This window comes from Pituophis catenifer, unplaced genomic scaffold (genome assembly GCF_029215685.1).
Source record: "Pituophis catenifer annectens isolate HBS135680 unplaced genomic scaffold, rPitCat1.0.hap2 SCAF_1, whole genome shotgun sequence".
In the NCBI taxonomy this organism is placed as follows: Eukaryota; Metazoa; Chordata; class Lepidosauria; order Squamata; family Colubridae; genus Pituophis; species Pituophis catenifer.
In genome coordinates, this window is record NW_027256881.1 from 93353000 (window position 1) to 93370562 (window position 17563).

A 17563-nucleotide genomic window follows, 5' to 3' on the forward strand; every position below is an offset into this window, starting at 1 on the left:
TCTCAGAGCCACAAAGGGTATAAGCTACAGCTGCAACCCTTGCAGCAATTTTGTGCATGATCACTAACACTACACAATCATTCTGCACAACTATGGCCTGCCCTCAAGAATACTTCCATACGATAGTAGGAATCTACCTGACATTTACAAACCTCCATTAAGGATTGAAAATAAACCTTGTCTATTTGGACATCAGTCTACTTGGTCAACAGCATCAGTCTAGCATAATATAAAGCCAACTATTATTGGTTTAACCACGACTATAGAATAAGCCACAACCAACTGCAACAGCATATATTAAGGTATTGTTTACAAATCTTAACCTTGGTTTATACATTAAGTTAAGCAAACTGTATTATGGCATTGTGACATGAACCCAGCTTTGTGAACTGAACTGGGAACAGATATGCAAGTCAAACTTCACATATACAGGTGAGTTCCTAATTCTTTTCCACATGCCAGTAGATTTACATGAGTTAATAAGTGAACTGTCCTTTGCAAGCACGGCGAATGGGCTCATAGGACATTCTAAATCAAAAACACATCAAATTTTGTTAATGTGTTTTGAAAACGTTGCTTTTTCTCTTTCATCTAATGTATAAGAACCAATATAAGCAAGTTCCTTTTCTCCCAGATCCTTTTCAGCAAGAAATTACTGTTTCTCAAGAACAAAAATCACTAATTACTAAAACCACAAAAAGTCTAAGATAAATATAAAACATATACAAAAGATAAGATAGAATTGAAACAATAATAATGACAAATTAAAAGCTGTTTGATGAATCATGACTGAACAAAAGAGGGAAATGTGGAGGAGTCTGAAACTGTCTGGTTTTGTTCTTACAGTACTAAAAAAAAAAATACAGCTGTGCCCTTACATAATATAGTTAGTTATAAACAGCGCCATCAATTTCATTCTTCCACTCCTATGCCTTTCAAATGGACTGCAGCTACAAATCTCAGAATTTCCAGACCCATCTGGACTGTTAAAATTATGATCTTAAATAGATCGGTTTCTTCCTTTTTTCTTCAGTGCCTTTCCACTATTGTATTACTAGTTATCTTGTCTTGACGTGCCCAGAACACATTCCTTAAAATGATCAAGATCCAAAGCTGAATCCTGAGTTCTCATAAGGAAGTGCCTATCAAGATTAATAGTATTGGACTAGTTCAGTGGCACTGAACTATGTTGTTCCAACTACTGTTCATAATTTCTTTGACCACTGACTTTGCTGGCTGAAGCTGACAGGACTTGAAAACAGATCCACAATATATGCGCAGCTCTAGGATGAACCAATGACCCAAATATAAAGCAATTTAATATCAAGCTCCTAATGACTTCTTTCGTGATTATGGACTGATTTTTTTTATCAAAGTTCTTGTATTATATGTGTTCATTAGTACTCATGCATCATCTGGGCTTTACAATAATTCTGACAGCAATTGTTCAAATATAGCTCTCTAACAAAAGAATACTAACACTGAAGACAGTGTTTAATCTTGTTGTACCATGTGCAATGACAATAAAGTAAACTAAACTAAATTAAACTAAACTAAAAGACTTTCCCTTCATGCTGACTTGATATTCTTGACACTGTAGTCCAACAGATCTGGAGGCCGTCATGGTTAAAAGAGCATGCGAAGCTATTACCTACTTCTTTCCTCCTCTGCAGACTCAACCATCCCCAAAAATACTGTGGTTTGCTTTGAATTCAGTTTGGAAAAGATTTTTGGGATATCCACAGCATTTATCTTTGACTCATTAAAGAAACCATATCAGTTTTCCTGACTGCATGGCTGCAGCTCTGTTTTGAATGTTCTGAAAATGTTCTTCCAAGATGAATCTGACGGACTGCACAGCCTTATAAAATAATATAGTATAAATATAAATACAACATATCACAAGACAATCTTGCATATATAGATTAGCCACAATTCTATTTCAACCCATTCCAAAATATTAGTGACCCACATGCAGTATTTTTTTTTCTACCACCAGAACAGGAAATAGTTCAATTAGCTTCATGTCACTAGCTTTAATAGTAAAGCTATAATATATACATGCCCTTCAGTAAATGAAGATTGAAATATGGCCTAACAACCCCATCTTCAAAGGATAAAACCAGTGTCTAAGCACTTTGGCATTTTGACTAACAGCATTTTTCAGGAAATGAGGTCAATTTACTTATGACAGCCTAATTGCTTTCTGGCTCAAGGTCGAGGCAACTTGATTAATGTAGCACTTGCTAGAGGCCAACATACTCTAGAAATGACAAAGCAAAGATCAGGATGATACTGATTTGCAACATACCGATTTCTTCGCTTGATTCCTCCTTTCCTTTCTGTAAGCTCTGAAAATCTAATGCATTAGTACTCTCATCCAAGAGCATGCGAAGCAATTACCTACTTCTTTCCTCCTCTGCAGACTCAACCATCCCCAAAAATACTGCCCACACTGATTCTACAACTCAGCTATGCTTCATTTCCCCACAAATCTCTAATACGTAAGTTATCATCCGCATAGGTAGTCCTTGACTTAGGTCCACAATTGGAACCAGAATTTCGCTCACTGAGTGATGCAGTTATCATGTGAGTCATCACATGACTGGACCATATTTTCCTGTCATTGTTTACTGCAGTTAGTTAAGTGAATCATAGTGTTATAAACGAATCTGACTTTTGCTTGTCAGAAGCCAGCTGGGAAGGTTACAAATCACAATCATGTGACTGAAGGATCCTGCAACCAACATAAATGCAGTTTATGAAAAGAAGAAATATGTAAAAAAGTGACTTGCACCCTGCATCACAAGTATAAACAAAGGTTACAAACAAATCTCTCTTCCTCTCCTATCCCATTCCTTATTTATAATCCATAAAATATTAACTTTAGTTGAGCTCCCTATCCGACTTATTCTTTTTTTGCAAAATAACTATTGTTCCTTCCTGGGCTCCTGCCATGCTATCAAGCTATCTATCTACATATCTGTTTGTTTGTCTGTGTCTGTCTGTCTGTCTGTCCGTCCATCTGTCCATCCAATGTGTATCACATGCACATTTCTATTGTTTCAAAAACCAGTAATGCTGTTTGGATTACAGAGTTGCTGAGGAAGATTTTGGGGGGAGAAATATTTTGTTCTCTTATTCCACCATCCTGAGTCATTACCTTGCTATGTGTTACAATGCTAAAAGCTCAGTGCTGCTGTTGGCTATATGCCCAGAAACTAAGTGCAGTATTGTTTTGTGGCAGAACAGAAAGGAGATGTTCTTTTTTATTATCATTCTCTCAAACAGTAATCTTAAAGAGGGCCAGTTCATTATTACCCCTCTAATTCTAATCCTCTCCCATTCCAAGATGCAGTCTTTTCAATATGGTATTCTTCAACTGTTCTGTATATAATGAGTGGCATCATCTAATGTTTTGTTTCTCTTTCAGTATGCGGGTGTATCTGAGCCAAAGTAACAATTTTGTGGAATTTCTAAGTGTGCCCAGTACTGTTTTTGTATTGATTCTTGCTATGCTTTGCTATGCTATGCTATGCTATGCTATGCTATGCTATGCTATGCTATGCTATGCTATGCTATGCTATGCTATGCTATGCTATGCTATGCTATGCTATGCTACCATATCCTATCCTATGCTATCCTACCCTATCCTATCCTAATGTCAGACTATTAAGAATTAAGGCAATAAATTTTGGTCAGAACTAACTTTGATTACTGCTTGTCTCATCAGGTCAACATAGTTCCACCATGTAATTCTTTGCAATATTTTTGTGTTCTTTCACATTCAAAACTTACATGAGTATACTTTGAAACCCTAGAAATTCTTTACCTCAATTTAAGCCTCATCTCTGTGTATTTCCTTAAACAGACCCTGTGAGTTTCATTTTATACAGAGTTGTCTTTTTGCATGATGTGTTGATTTTAAAGTATGTGAAATAATTATTCTTGCTTTACAATCAAAGGATTCACTTAAAAATGCCTTTATGTATTGTTGGACTCTATAAATACAATCACTTAAAGCAAATAAAGAGCAATAATTTGACAAAGATGTGCTGTTTAAAATTATTAGACAGATAGAACCAAATAACTGTCATTGCTGGATATAGTACTACTGTACACTCTAAAAAGCTATTTTTCAAATAGAAAATATAATGGAAAATAAAAAGTGAAAAAATAAAGCACAAACAGTCAAATCTATAATTACACTGAAGATACCGAGTTTTGTATCCACAACAAAACATTGCAGAAAAAAATTAAAAACCAGGGGACCTGAAATTGATCTCTCGGTCAGACTACCTAAAATATTTTTGTTCTATGATTCAATATATATCATAAGTAATGTCAATCAATTTCCCAGTGTAAATTATAAATTACACCACCTTATCCAAAATATTCTAATATGTTCATTTCTTAAGGGTGAAGTCTTATACAAATTGCCTTTCAGGTAAGCCCGATAATATATGCATCAAATCAAAATAAAAAAGGATTAAAGGTTTTAAAATAACTGGAATACAGAAAGGGTATCAGAAATTTATATCTCTAATACTTTGTCCCTTATTATCCTTTCCTGTTTTGTTTAGTTTCTCTGAAAAAATGTGAACCAAAAATGAAAATAAAATGTGATAGGAAAAATCAGAATAACCTAATCATACCATAAGCTAATTTAACTCTGTAGGAGTAATTAAATCAATTAGAAGAAAAATAAAAGAGTTAGCTGAGTAATACCTGTGGACTCAAATAATGTTGTAATCCAAATTGGTGTAAAAGGAAATAGATACAATGCTAAAGTTTAGTTTGTAACCTCCAGTTAGACAAACAGTGCATCATAGAGCAATCATTTTTGAATCAATGTACCTCAAATGGGCTGCTTTAAAAAAATACGCCCAAAATCCCATAGGGTCCAGGACTCCTGTGAGATAGAAATTTAGCAAAGGTGTGGCTGCTCCAGTGTTGCCATACTGTTACACCAGTCATGGTCACGTGATTATCATTTCCAACACTCCCTGTCAACTTCCCACAAGGAAACTCAATGGAGATGGAAGTTGCTCCCACTCCCACTGCTTTTTTGCCCACGTAGGATTATTCTGTTTCTCTGTTTAAGTAAGTAATTATCTCTGAAATGGTGATTCAATCGGTCATTGGTTGTCTAGTTTTAGTGATAGTTTGTCTTCCATATATTCATGGACTATAAAATCACCACTGGCCATTCTGGCTAAATCAAGTGCGAATTCAGTTCAGCAACATCTGGAGAGATTATATCATTATCCCATTGTTTTGGAACTAGGTGCATTAAGTCCGATATGTTCAATACCTTTAGGAACTAGGAATAAGTAACTATTCCCAAACTGAAAGGATTGCATAATACTATTTAGGCAGAAAAGAGCAATTCGTATGACTTGAGCTAAATGATTTTTACATTTAGCTCAAGATGGATAATATTGCTTTTTTTAAAAAAAGATATAGTAATTAAATATTTCATTCAAATCCTTACAAACATGCCTACTAAAACTTCAAAGATGAAGCAAACCCAAAACTGCAAATAGAAAAATCCACCATAATCCAAATGTCTATGTGTAAAACAGCTTATGTCATCAATAGTGCATTTTAACACGCATGATAAACAGAGACAGGCACAGCACTGCACAAATCCTAATTTAAAAAGTCCAAAAATTAGCCATTTGTTCCTTAAGACCTGGAAACCCTATACACAAAGACAGGAGTGAGTGAGCGAGACAGAGTGTGTGTGTGCATTTGCCAGATATGGAAATTATCAGTCTTCCCTTATAAATTTTAAATGGCTTGAGTTCTGGTGAACACAGTGAAATATTTCTACCCACCTAAACAACATATACAGCAATGCAGTAACATTAGCAGAAATCATTTTTAATAATTAACCATTCCAAAACTTCTTCCAAAAAGGAGAATCATAAATGTGTTAGAATTGTATTCTTGCTGGATCAGATGTAAACAAACCCTGAAAAGGGAGGGGGTGACAGTTCAAACTGCACATTGTCGTGGGTGGATCTTTTCCTCCAATATCATGCCAACATACAGGCATTTCCATTTTCCCTCTTTCCTCATAAAGGAAAGGAATGTGACCTCTTGAAGCACCTACTGTCAGGTACGATTCGCTAGTTAAGTACAGAATTAGCGAGTCAGCATATTAGGCGGGGAAGCGAACTAAGCGGGCCCGATAAGGAAGGGGCAATGGCCACACCCACACCCTGAATCAGCACCCTTAATGCCTGCTTGAACTCTGGCTTCGTCGTCTTGGATCACCAGGCTGGAAAAAAGGAGCCAGCTAAACAAATGCGCTTGCTCCTCAAAGCGCTCTGCCTGTCTCCGCCGACGTACTACGGAGTGGGTGCCCACTCCTTCCATGCTAAATGGGGGCGGGGGCGAAGGAGTAGGAGTGGATGCAGCATTTCTATGAGCCGAGAAGCTGCTGCTTCGTTCTTCCACTTCCCCCCTCCCTCCCCCGTCCCTTAGCGCTCCATGCACCCAGGCTGCAAACAGGCGCGCGGCGCGGGGCTCATCACTAGCAAATACCCACCGCTAGAAGGTGGGGAGGGTAGCTTGGGTCTCCTCAGGCCAAGATCGGACCTTCCTGGCCGCCGCCGCTGCTGCCGCCGCTTGGCAGGTTCTCCGCAAGGATGCCAGACCGAGATTCCTCCATGATCCCCAGGAAGAGGCGGAGAAGCGAAAAGCAGCTACAGCATCCGCGGGCGGAGAGAGAGGAAAGGAAGCTGCGGCCGGGAAGGGAGAAACGCTCGCTACGGTCCTCCTCGGCTAGAAGCCGCCGAGGGCTGCGTCCACCGCTCGTGGCTTCCAGGCACCGTTTGGCAACGGGAGGCCAGCAACCACCGCAGCAGCAGCAGCATATTCCCTCGGCAAAGGAAGACGCAACTCCCCGGCGGCTGCTCTGCGCGCGCGCACACACACACACACACACACACACACACACACACAGCCCCGCACACTCCCTTCCCTTCCGCGCCTGGTTCCGCCGAGAAATCCCTAAAGGCTCCGCTTCGCGGGAGCCAGCTCTGCCCGCCCGCTTTCCTCCCTCTCCTCCGTGCTCCGAGCTCCGCCTACCGCCCAACCCTGTGACCTTTTCTCTAACAGAAATGTAAATTTTTAGGGAAGGAAGCGTGGAGTGCTCGCCTCATCCGCAGGAATGCGCTCGCCAACTTTCCTTCCATTGTCCCCGCGCGTTTGACTGATTCGTTCCCTTCGTCTGAGCCACAACATTGTCTGGATAATTCATTGCAACGGCTTAGTACCTTATCAACAGGTTTTAGCCAAAACGGCGGCCTTGTTTTTTGCTGGTTTTAAAGATGCTTTCCAGCCTAAGCGGTGCTTTCAACGGTATTATTGCCCGATAAATACGGGCAGGGTTGCTGTCTCTAGAGACAATTCGCTTTCAAAAAGTGCTGATCCCAAGACGTTCACAATTAAGATGGCTGTTCCTGTCACATAAGCCACCTGTGTTATCCTCAAGGTTTCCTCAACTTTGTGGATACTGCACCATCATCTTATTGGCTTGTTTATATTTAACTCTGCCACATGATTGAACCACAGGAATTGTAGCAGCTCAGGAGTGAATATGTTTTTCCTTTGGGTAGCAAAGGCTTTATTTCCTTTAATCTTATGCCTAGCATTATTCCTGTGCAAGGAATAAAGCAAGGAATCTGCTTGCTTTATTTCATTTAAATAACTATATAAATTGTCTCCAGGATATATACACCCCTTTCATTATAGTGATTTTCATTTTTATGCATATGATAAACTTAAATTCAGACATTCTGGTGTACAATAATCTCAATTTGAACACTGAGGGAGATGGCTGGAGTCCCAGGTAAAGAATGTGGTGTTTGGGGGGGGGGGGTAGGCCTGGGGGGGGGGGGTGCTCAGTGCAGGTGATGGGTGAGAGCAGGGAGGCTAGGGGAAGCAAGGTTAGTGCAGGGAGGACAGTAGAATTATGGGAGCAACTTGTGATCTTCTGTGCTGGCTTTCCCATTGACTTTGCTTATAGGAAGGTTGCAAATGGTGATCAGTGACCTGGTGGGGAAGGTGCTACAACCATTATAACTGCCAGCTAGTTGACATGTGCCCAAATGACATAACTATGAAGATGGTGTGAATGCCAGAGCTTTAATGACTGGTTGTAAGTACCACTTACTTAGCACCATCACAACTTCAAACAGTTACTGAATGACCCAAAGGTACGTTTTCAAGAGGCAATTGTACTTTCTGGTTTTTGAAGAAGCTTCTTGGATGAGAAGCGAAACGTCTTCAAAGAAAAACCAGAAAGTCCAGTTGCCTCTTGAAAAAACATCTTTGGGACAACCATGACCTGAATGACTGAAGAATCTCCATAGATAGTTGCTGAATGAGTGATTGGTAAATGATGACTACCTGTACTATATAGCAGAATGCATAAAGAATTGCTACATGATGAATTATAAATTCACCAAGCTAGGAAAACACTAAAAACAATTACATCATTGTTGGAAAGGCAATGCAACACCAAATTTACAATCTTAAATCATCAACTGTCAGCCTTTTGAGGTATGTGAAGTCAAAAACAGCCATTGAAGGGACCCAGGAATGCTACTTTATTAGCATAGGGTATAATAACAGAGTCTTGAAAGCCTATCCAAGTTTCTCTTTGTCCCATGTTATACTAAACAAAATCAAGGTTGGATTATCTTGAGTTTCTTGTTATTTATTGAATGTATTATGGATGCCCACTCCAATAAACTCTGCTTTTGTCTCTGGACTGTGTAATCTCTTGTCCAAGTCTCTTCTTAACATCTGTTTCATATCTTGTCCAAAGTCATCTTTAAATGCATTTATTTAGCAAATAAATAAATTGTGTGTGTGTGCTTTCTGCTTAAAGTTCTATATCAGTGTAATGGAAGAGTTAATCAATATTTTTCCAAATCATCATCAATCAACAACGATATCTGCCTATCCAAAGTCTTTGGGGAGAACTCAATAGGTGGATAAAAATGCCTAAAGAGCATGGGGTGGTCATATATTGCATCAGTGGATGCTTCCCTTGTTGCAGACCTAATATTTTCTTATTAGCAATTTCTACTTTAGTAACTGCACATGAAAACACCTCTACAAAGCCATGCTAATATTTGCATAATAGACTTTCAGATACGGAAGTGCCTATTTGGTTATGGGGCTTGTCATAAGGCTTATTATTATGCTTGATGAAAAGTCCCCAATTATAGTATGATAATATGGTAATAGTAAGATGCACTGAAACAAAAATATGGGAATAGGTTAGAATGTCCATCAGACTTTTTGGGAACAGAAACTCAGCATTTTTGTCATTGTGGGATTGTTTCTCCCAATCTGCTTATTTATGGCTGCACACCTCTGAGTACCATAACTGCTTATATCTTCTGGTCTTTCAGAACTTGGTTTTATCAGTACACCACCTCCATTCTGAGTATCATGAATCGAACTTGGGGAGTTAGAAGCAAGCTTTCCATAGTCTAGCTACAGAAAACATAGAAGGTGTTGAAATGCCCAACAATGAAGGTGTAAGAATAGGCATGGGAGTTGTTTGTGCTACAAGCTGTGGTGCAAACAGTAAGTCTAAGTTAAATGTTGACTTTGCACATTTATTTGCCTGCAAGTGACAGATGGGGGGACATTGTGTGTTATTGCAGTTTCCCACAGTAGGAAATGTGGCCTGAAGGCCCAATGCAAAAGATGGCTTCCAGGCCTGACAGTTACGTTTGCATACCAAGTTCTTTTAGAATCAAGAAGGAACTTAAAGTGTGGTAATGTGATGTGATGTAATCCAAGGTCTGTGGAGCACTGGAAGTGGTATTCTCTATAACAAACTTTGGAATAAGCAAGAATTGGTCTAGGTTGGATACCACAGTTGTTCTCATCAACTGGTGTTTGCCCAGCTTAGCCACAGAGGTGTACAACCTTTACCCAAGGTGTAGTGTTAATTCTGTCAGGTCTAGAAGTACTTCTGACCTTGAGAGTCAACAGCTTCTGATTGGCATGGTGGTTTTTTTCTGCAAAGGTCAATGGTCTCTCACATAGGTGGGAATTAGTGCCTACAGCATGACCATCCGTATTAGTGGACGATGATCCCAGCATGCTACATCTATGCCTGATGTCCTCTATGCCACAATCCTTTGGTGTCTCCGCAACCTCTTGGGACATAATGTCCCAAATTCTTGTCTTCATGTTTTATTTATTTTTACAAAAATAGAATCATAAGGTTGGAAGGGACCTTGGAGGACTTTTAGTCCAGTCTTCTGCCCAAGGCAGGAGTCCTTATATCATCCCATACAAATGAACGTCCAATCTTTTCTTGAAAACCTCCAGCCACAGAGCACACACAAGTCAGGGAGGCAAGCTATTTTATGGTTAATTGCTCTTACTGTCAGGAAATTTCTCCTTAGTTCCAGGTAGGATCTCCCTTTAACAAGCTTCCAGAATAGAAGCCCCTAAAGCAAATGTTGAATTGGTGAAGCTATCTGCACCATCAGATGCTGGAGAAAAGATACAGTATCTGATGGATTTCTGCTTGTTTAATTCTTCATAGTGTAGATTCTCAATATTGCTATGGGGTATGAGAAATTAGGGATATTATATTTCAACATGCTCAAATAGCTGTCTTTTACAGCATCTAAAGCTGAGACTTGGCCTTGAAAAATCCAATCCAGAGCCACCTATAATCAATTATACTATGTAGCAAAGTACAGCAGTTGTTGTTTTTTTTAAAAAAACCCAATACCCTAATTCACTTTTCAGGGTTAGATGAAAAATAATAGTAGCTGCAAGGCAGAAGATTTATCAGAAACTTTGAGAAATAGAAATAGATGGCTTTATTGGCCAAGTGTGATTGGACACACAAGGAATTTGTCTCCAGTGCATAAACTCTCAGTGTACATACAAGCAATCAATGATAAATTATGATCATAGTCACCATAAAAATACATTAATCATAAATCATAAGATACAACACTTAGTGATAGTAATAGGATACTAAATAAGCAATCAACATAAATTATACTAGGATACTAAATAAACAATATAAATCATAAGATACAAGCAGCAAAGTTATAGTCATAAGAAGATAAAGACATAGGTAATAGGAAAGATGAGAAGAATGCAGCCTTACTAGATAGTTTGACAGTGTTGTGGAAATTAGTTTTTTAGCCGAGTGATGGCATAGGGGGAAAACTCTCCTTCTGTCTAGCTGTTCTAGTGTGCAATGCCCTATAGTGTCATTTTGAGGGCAGAAGTTGAAACAGTTTATGTCCAGGATGTGAAGGGTCTGTAGATATTTTTAAAGCACTCTTTCTGGCTTGTGCAGTATACAGGTCCTCAATGGAAGGCAGGTTGGTAGCAATTTTTTTTCCTGCAGTTCTAAAGTAAGCCAAGAATGTAGAAAGTCTGCAAAGTTTTTTTTTTTCCCATACATCCTTGATTTATTCCTTTATTGAGCATTGCAACAAGTATTGTTTCTTTACACTGAATTCTCTCCTGGAAAAATGGTTTTAAAATTGGGCCAACAGGCAGAAACAAGAAAAATTTGCCACATCTTCAGCACAGAGAATTGAATGGGAAGTATGGCTGGGAAGTACAGCTTAACTTTGAGAGACGGAACAAAAATTATGAAAATAAAACTACACTTCGATACATCTGCTAGAAATCAAGAAATTCTATACTCCACTATGCAAATTCAACAATTATAAAATTTTAAAATTATAAATTTATAAATAAATATAATATAAATATACATTTATAAAATTATAAAATTATTTTATCTTCCTATCTTGCCATGACTTCCATTGCTGAAATAGGTTTCTTTAAACTAAACTACAAATTATCTAAAAGCACAAAACCTTAGTATATCTTGTTAAGGTAGTTCTTAAGGTACAGGTAGTTCTTGACTTACGACCACAATTGAGCCAAAAATTGATGTTGCTAAGTGAGATATTTGCTAAGTGAGTTTTCCCCATTTTATGGCCACAGTTGTTAAGTGAATCACTGCAGTTGTTAGGTTAATAACACAGTTGTTAAGTGAATCTGGTTTCCCCATTGACTTTGCTTGTTGGAAGGTCACAAAAGGAAATCACATAATCCTGGGACACTGCCACTGTCATAAATATGCGTCAGTTGCCAAGCGTTTTAATTTTGATCACATGACATGAAAATGCTGCAACATTTATAAGTGTGAAAAACGTTCATAAGTCACTTTTTTTTAGTGCTGTTGCAACTTTGAATGGTCACTAAATGAACTGTTGTGAGTCAAGGACTAACTGTAGTTTCAAGTGTTTGTATTGTCTTTGTGTGTATCTTTTTGGTATATCAACATTAAATAATAATATAGAGCAGGGGTGTCAAACTTGCGCCATCACAGTATCGTCACGTGACTTATTGGGACTTTCCTCCCCTTCGCTAAACTGGGCAGGGCGGGGCCAGCACATGATGCATCTAGCTAGCACAAGTTTGACACCCCTGATATAGAGCATTTACACCTAATTTTTAAGAAAATAGGTTATGGACAGTATAAAAGCTACTGATATTAGTTCCTACAGGGTTATATTATTAGTCAGCATAGCTATTATATGTTTAACTACTTCAGAGTAAGCCTTAATTATTGCATAATTGACCTGGGGTAATTTTTTGTTGGAATGTTTTTTTCTCAACCTGTTCCATTTCATGGAAAAAAATCTGCCTTAGCATTCATTCTTTAGATTTAGATTCCTTTTTTCCATTTGGGAACTCAAAGCATCACCTCCTTCCTTCCATTTATCCAAAATACTTCCATGAAGTAGGTAGAGCTGAGAGAAAATAACTGGCCCCAATCCACCAGCAGAGCAAAATAAGACTTGAAGCTGAATTTCTCTACTGTACTTCTAGTCTTCCACCTTAATTATCATACTCCCTCGCTGGTAGAGTATTTTTACACATTTGTAATTCCAGAAGAGGAACCTTTTGAATTTTGAGAGCATATTCTGGCTATTTTGAGAGTAGGGGTTTATCCTTTCATTGATAGATAGATTTTGTGACATGGCTGATCACAAAATTTTCTTAGTCAGAAAGAAAACTCTCACAGCCTCTAGCAGGTGTCAGATGTGGAAAGTCAGGCTCTGGTCTATTCTCAACCACAGAAACTCAATGCAGTGGGTGACTTTGGTTGGTTCCTCTATGTTCACTCAATCTAACTCACAAGGTGGTAAAAAATTGGAGGAGACGGTACCATGTGGGCCATCTTGAGTTCCTGAAAAAAAAGCAGTATATACATTTAATTAATACATAAGGTGATAGCCTGTATTTTCATACTGACATTTCTGTTGTTATATCTTTGCTCTTTGCGTTTATTAGCCAGAGCACATTTATTCCTTTAGAGTACTACACTATTTTGTTTGCTTGTTCAATTTCCCTCCCAACTTTCATTAAAAAGTTCCTGGTGTACATAAACTTTTCTCTTCAGAATAAATGAATATATATATATTGAAAAGTAGCAATAACTGGCTCTATATTAGAACAATTGAAGTTGTGAATTGAAATAGCCAAATAGAAGTGTAATAACTTTTTTATTCTGTTGATATACAGCAAAAATAATTTTCACAGCCAACTTCCCTGGTGGTCTAGTGGTTAGGATTCGGCGCTCTCACCGCCGCGGCCCGGGTTCGATTCCCGGTCAGGGAAAAAAGTTTTTCCTGTAGCTAGCTATTCACAATTAAATCTGATCGCCTTAAAGATTTTAAAGACATTCTCCTAGCCTTTTAAAACCAGGAGTAGAAAGCCTTCATTTCACTCTTCCTTGGTGACAAAGGCAAGGTTTCGTTAGACTTGCTTTTACTTAGTGTTCACTAGGTGAACAATTTCTGTCCTGCAGCATTATTTCCTAGGCTTTCAAGAATAAATTTGTCCTCTTCAGCCTTGGAATTCAAACTTCTAATGAAATACAGTTTTTACAATTTTCCAGGAAACTAATTAACTACATGAAATTGATTAGACATTTCTCAGACATGTATATGATTTTAAGCTTTATACAGAGGACTTCAAAAATCGGAAACAATAGCCATCCTAAATTCTTAGTGCAGGATAAATTGTTTTTCCTCTGTTACTTGAAAGCAATGTTTTCTCTCCTCGGCAATTTTAAGATGTGTGGACTTCAACTCCCAGAATGCCTTTGGGACGCTGGGAACTCTGGGAATTGAAGTCCACGCATTTTAAAGTGGTTGAAGATGAGAAAGCAACTTAAACAAAGCTTTAAAATAATTATCCTCTGCTTGCAGCATAGCTAGGGGAAAACAACAAAATTAGTTAGCCTTAATAACCGAGTTTGTATTTTCAGTGTAAAATGAAAACCAAAAAAGCCTCTCTGGTTGTATAAACTATCCTGTTACATGTCTATGGGTTATCCTGTTATAGTTTAGATATTAGAAAATACAGACTGGGGATTAGAGATAAACAACCATTTTTCATTTGTATTGCTCTTCAGGGCTCATATAAGGAGGATATAACCATAAATAATATTTTATATTTTGCCTTTTTAAGAGCTCTAGGTTCATGTATATATTATCTACCCAAAGGAAGTCCCACTAAAAGTAATAATTGCCTGACAGATAAAATTGGCTGGGCAGATAGTATCTTGAGCTGAGTTAGTGTGATGCACCATAGTGGCATGATTAAGCACAACCACTTTCCTCAGGAAAGGCTCAGAGACCATGTATTGTCTGGGGAAGCAAGTTTCTGTATATACACAATGTACACAATGTAGCTGAAGAATATATTGTACCCCCCAGCCCCATTGAGTGATTGTGCCACCAATGCAAACATTTGCATTTTTTAAATGATTTGGAAAAAAAGAGATGATGTTGGCGCTCCCTGAGCTTCTGTGCCCTAGGCCAGTTTTTGCTCTGTGTGAGCCTAAATCTGACCCTGAACTTAAATTCTTGCATAGATTGATCTCCCTGGCTTTTCTTCATAAAGGGACAAAGTCACAGCTGTTTCTTGTCTCTTTGCTTGCTTCAAATTAGATTTGTGAAAGAGAACTTCTCACTACGACACGAAGTACCCCACTCTGCACTTCAGGATCCCCAAACAGCATTAAAGCAATTTATCTGAGTCCTCTGAATGCAGGCAAAAGTCATCCAGCTGAGGAGAGTTTGCATTTTGTGTCATAACTCTTGCTCAACACGTGGAGGCGCCCAAATCCCTGGGAGCCCTAAATCACAGTTCTTTATTTTTTAGAGAGAGACTCGCTAATGTTTTTTTCTAAACACTCTCCCCTTACCCTCCATAAAATGGTTATGAGAAACATATTTGGTGTAAAGTCTCTATTGTATGAAACTCCATAACTGATTTAGAGCTGCAGAAAGCATCTTAATACCACGGGTAAGTCAGTGGAGCACAACTTTGATAGGTAACAGTAAAAGAGTTGGAAGGGATTGGAGGCCATCTAGTCCAACCCCCTGCTCACGCAGGAGACCTGTACTAGGGATTTGAACCGCTGAACTGCCGACTTTTCTGATCGACAAGATGAGGCAACTTTCCTTGAATCACTTGAAATATGGCATACGGTCTCCATTTCCCTGGAGTTTTGAATCTTTTGCTGATGTAACCACCACAGAGGCTGTTTATGCATCCTTGCCTTAATGTTTTCTGGAATTAGTAGTCATTTTGTGATATCTATGAGAGCCTACATAACTTCCCTTTGTGGCAAGTCCAATCCAATACTTGGATAAATACTTATCCAAGTATTTCTGCTATTCACATCCTTCCTTTTTTGACTAATATATCAGTTCCAATCTATAACATTTCATACACTGTTTTTCATGTACCATTTGCAGATAGTCCTTGTCTTGCAACCATCATCCATTAAAAACCATTTGAAGTTAACAACACCACTGATAAGAGTAGTTTTGACTGGTCTTTGCACTTATGACCATTGCAGCATCCCCATGGTACCATGATCTGTGCTATCGGAGGGATAGGTGTGGTTGGAAACATTGAATAGAGTTTTCAACACAGCTACTGTAAATTTACACTTCTCTGAACAGAATAGCAGCGCAGTCAGTTCAGTAGAATTGCTGATTTTTCGCAGTTTTCAGTTTGAGCATCAACTCAGCCAAGGAATGGCCCTCTTTTTTCCCCCCTAAAGGCAAGATGCAGGGCAAGAGTACCAAGAAGGTAGAGGACAAAAAAGATACGAGGGTTTTTAACAAAACCAATAATGTTGTGGTTCAGTTGCCACAATTAGCCTCCTTAGCTTGGTGCAGAGTGGTCTTTTCGATTGAAAAGCTATTCAATTCTGGAAAATATAAACAGGACAAAAATTTGGATTCATAGATTTAAAGAAAAGAAGAAAGGTGACTCAGAGTTCTCTGGTGGTCTAGTGGTTAGGATTCGGCGCTCTCACCGCCGCGGCCCGGGTTCGATTCCCGGTCAGGGAAAGAGTATTTTTAAACTCCAAACCTCCAGAATGCCTTTTTTTCTTCTGTTTGGGACAATAGTGTATAATATGTAGCTTGGGTTTTTTTCTTATAAGGTAAAAGAAGGGAGTGAAAAATAATTTGCATTACGTTTTTATTTAGATAACATGTTCTAGTATATTTATCTGAAAGGAAAACTATCTCACTGGATATATTTTTTAAAATGAAAAACAGTATCTATGGAAGGGATTTTTCTTTCTATTTTGAGAATGTAATGAAAAGCTAAAAGGACCTTTTCTGTCCTCTGTCTTGTCTTAAATTCATGACTGCATTCCTTTGGGGTAATTTACTACCTCCTGTTCAAGTTCCTCTGTAGTTTTTGAAAACAACAAAGTTTTTGTTTCTGTTGTGTACCAAAATGAAGCTTTCCTCTTAGACAAGATAGTCAAGTCTTCAGACTCCTTACTTTTATTTTTAAGTCTCCCTATTCAATAACAGCATGGCAAGCAAAAATGTAACAACCAAAATTTCTGCTGTTTGCTCCAGAATCATCCCAGGAAAAGACAGTGTGCAATATTTGCTTGTAAGCATGTGTACAAAGGCAGAAATAAAGATAAGGATTCATCTTTATCAACTATAGAGCATTGCATTGCACTGCACTTCATTGCAGTGAATGCAATGTAGTGCAATGTAGTGCAATGCAATGCAATGCTCTATAGTTGCATTCTCCATTACTAAGTTCAAAAAGAAGCTTTCATTGTACAACAGTATCCTGAAACACAGGAAGTCTTTTCTATGAAAACATCATCATGTTGATGTTGCATGAGTTTTTCATGAGACCCAAGAAAAACCATGATCAAATTCTAGATGAAGTGATTCTCCATGAGGTTAATCAGGAAATCTCCCAAAAAAAAAATGTATGATTTCAGGTGTCAAAAATTGGGAATGAGAAGCGTGGAGCTTTAATTGTGGTGGTTCGGACCATATTTATATTTTATTTCATCTTTTCATAAGGATATTGAATTGAAACCTATCTTTGTAAATTGATGCAGCTTTTGTACATACAATACTGCATATTATACCTGAAAACCAGGAAAAGCCAGTGATGGTTGGTGATTAGAGTC

At 38.2% G+C, this 17563-nt stretch overlaps 1 protein-coding gene and 2 non-coding genes across 5 annotated transcripts in view; 2 read left to right on the top strand and 1 right to left on the bottom strand.

The window, feature by feature from the left end:
- NCOA7 (nuclear receptor coactivator 7) overlaps nt 1-7062 on the bottom strand; it is a 72733-nt gene extending 65671 nt beyond the window's left edge. For all 3 annotated transcript variants that reach the window (XM_070932725.1, XM_070932722.1, XM_070932724.1), the window contains exon 1: nt 6557-7062. The gene's annotated coding sequence lies outside the window, so the exon portion shown is untranslated. The remainder of the gene's footprint in view (nt 1-6556) is intronic.
- A 6573-nt stretch (nt 7063-13635) lies between these two features.
- On the top strand, nt 13636-13707 carry TRNAE-CUC (transfer RNA glutamic acid (anticodon CUC)). The gene has a single exon. It is a non-coding gene; the product is annotated as a tRNA-Glu (tRNA).
- A 2681-nt stretch (nt 13708-16388) lies between these two features.
- On the top strand, nt 16389-16460 carry TRNAE-CUC (transfer RNA glutamic acid (anticodon CUC)). Its single transcript has one exon. It is a non-coding gene; the product is annotated as a tRNA-Glu (tRNA).
- Nucleotides 16461-17563: the final 1103 nt, after the last annotated feature.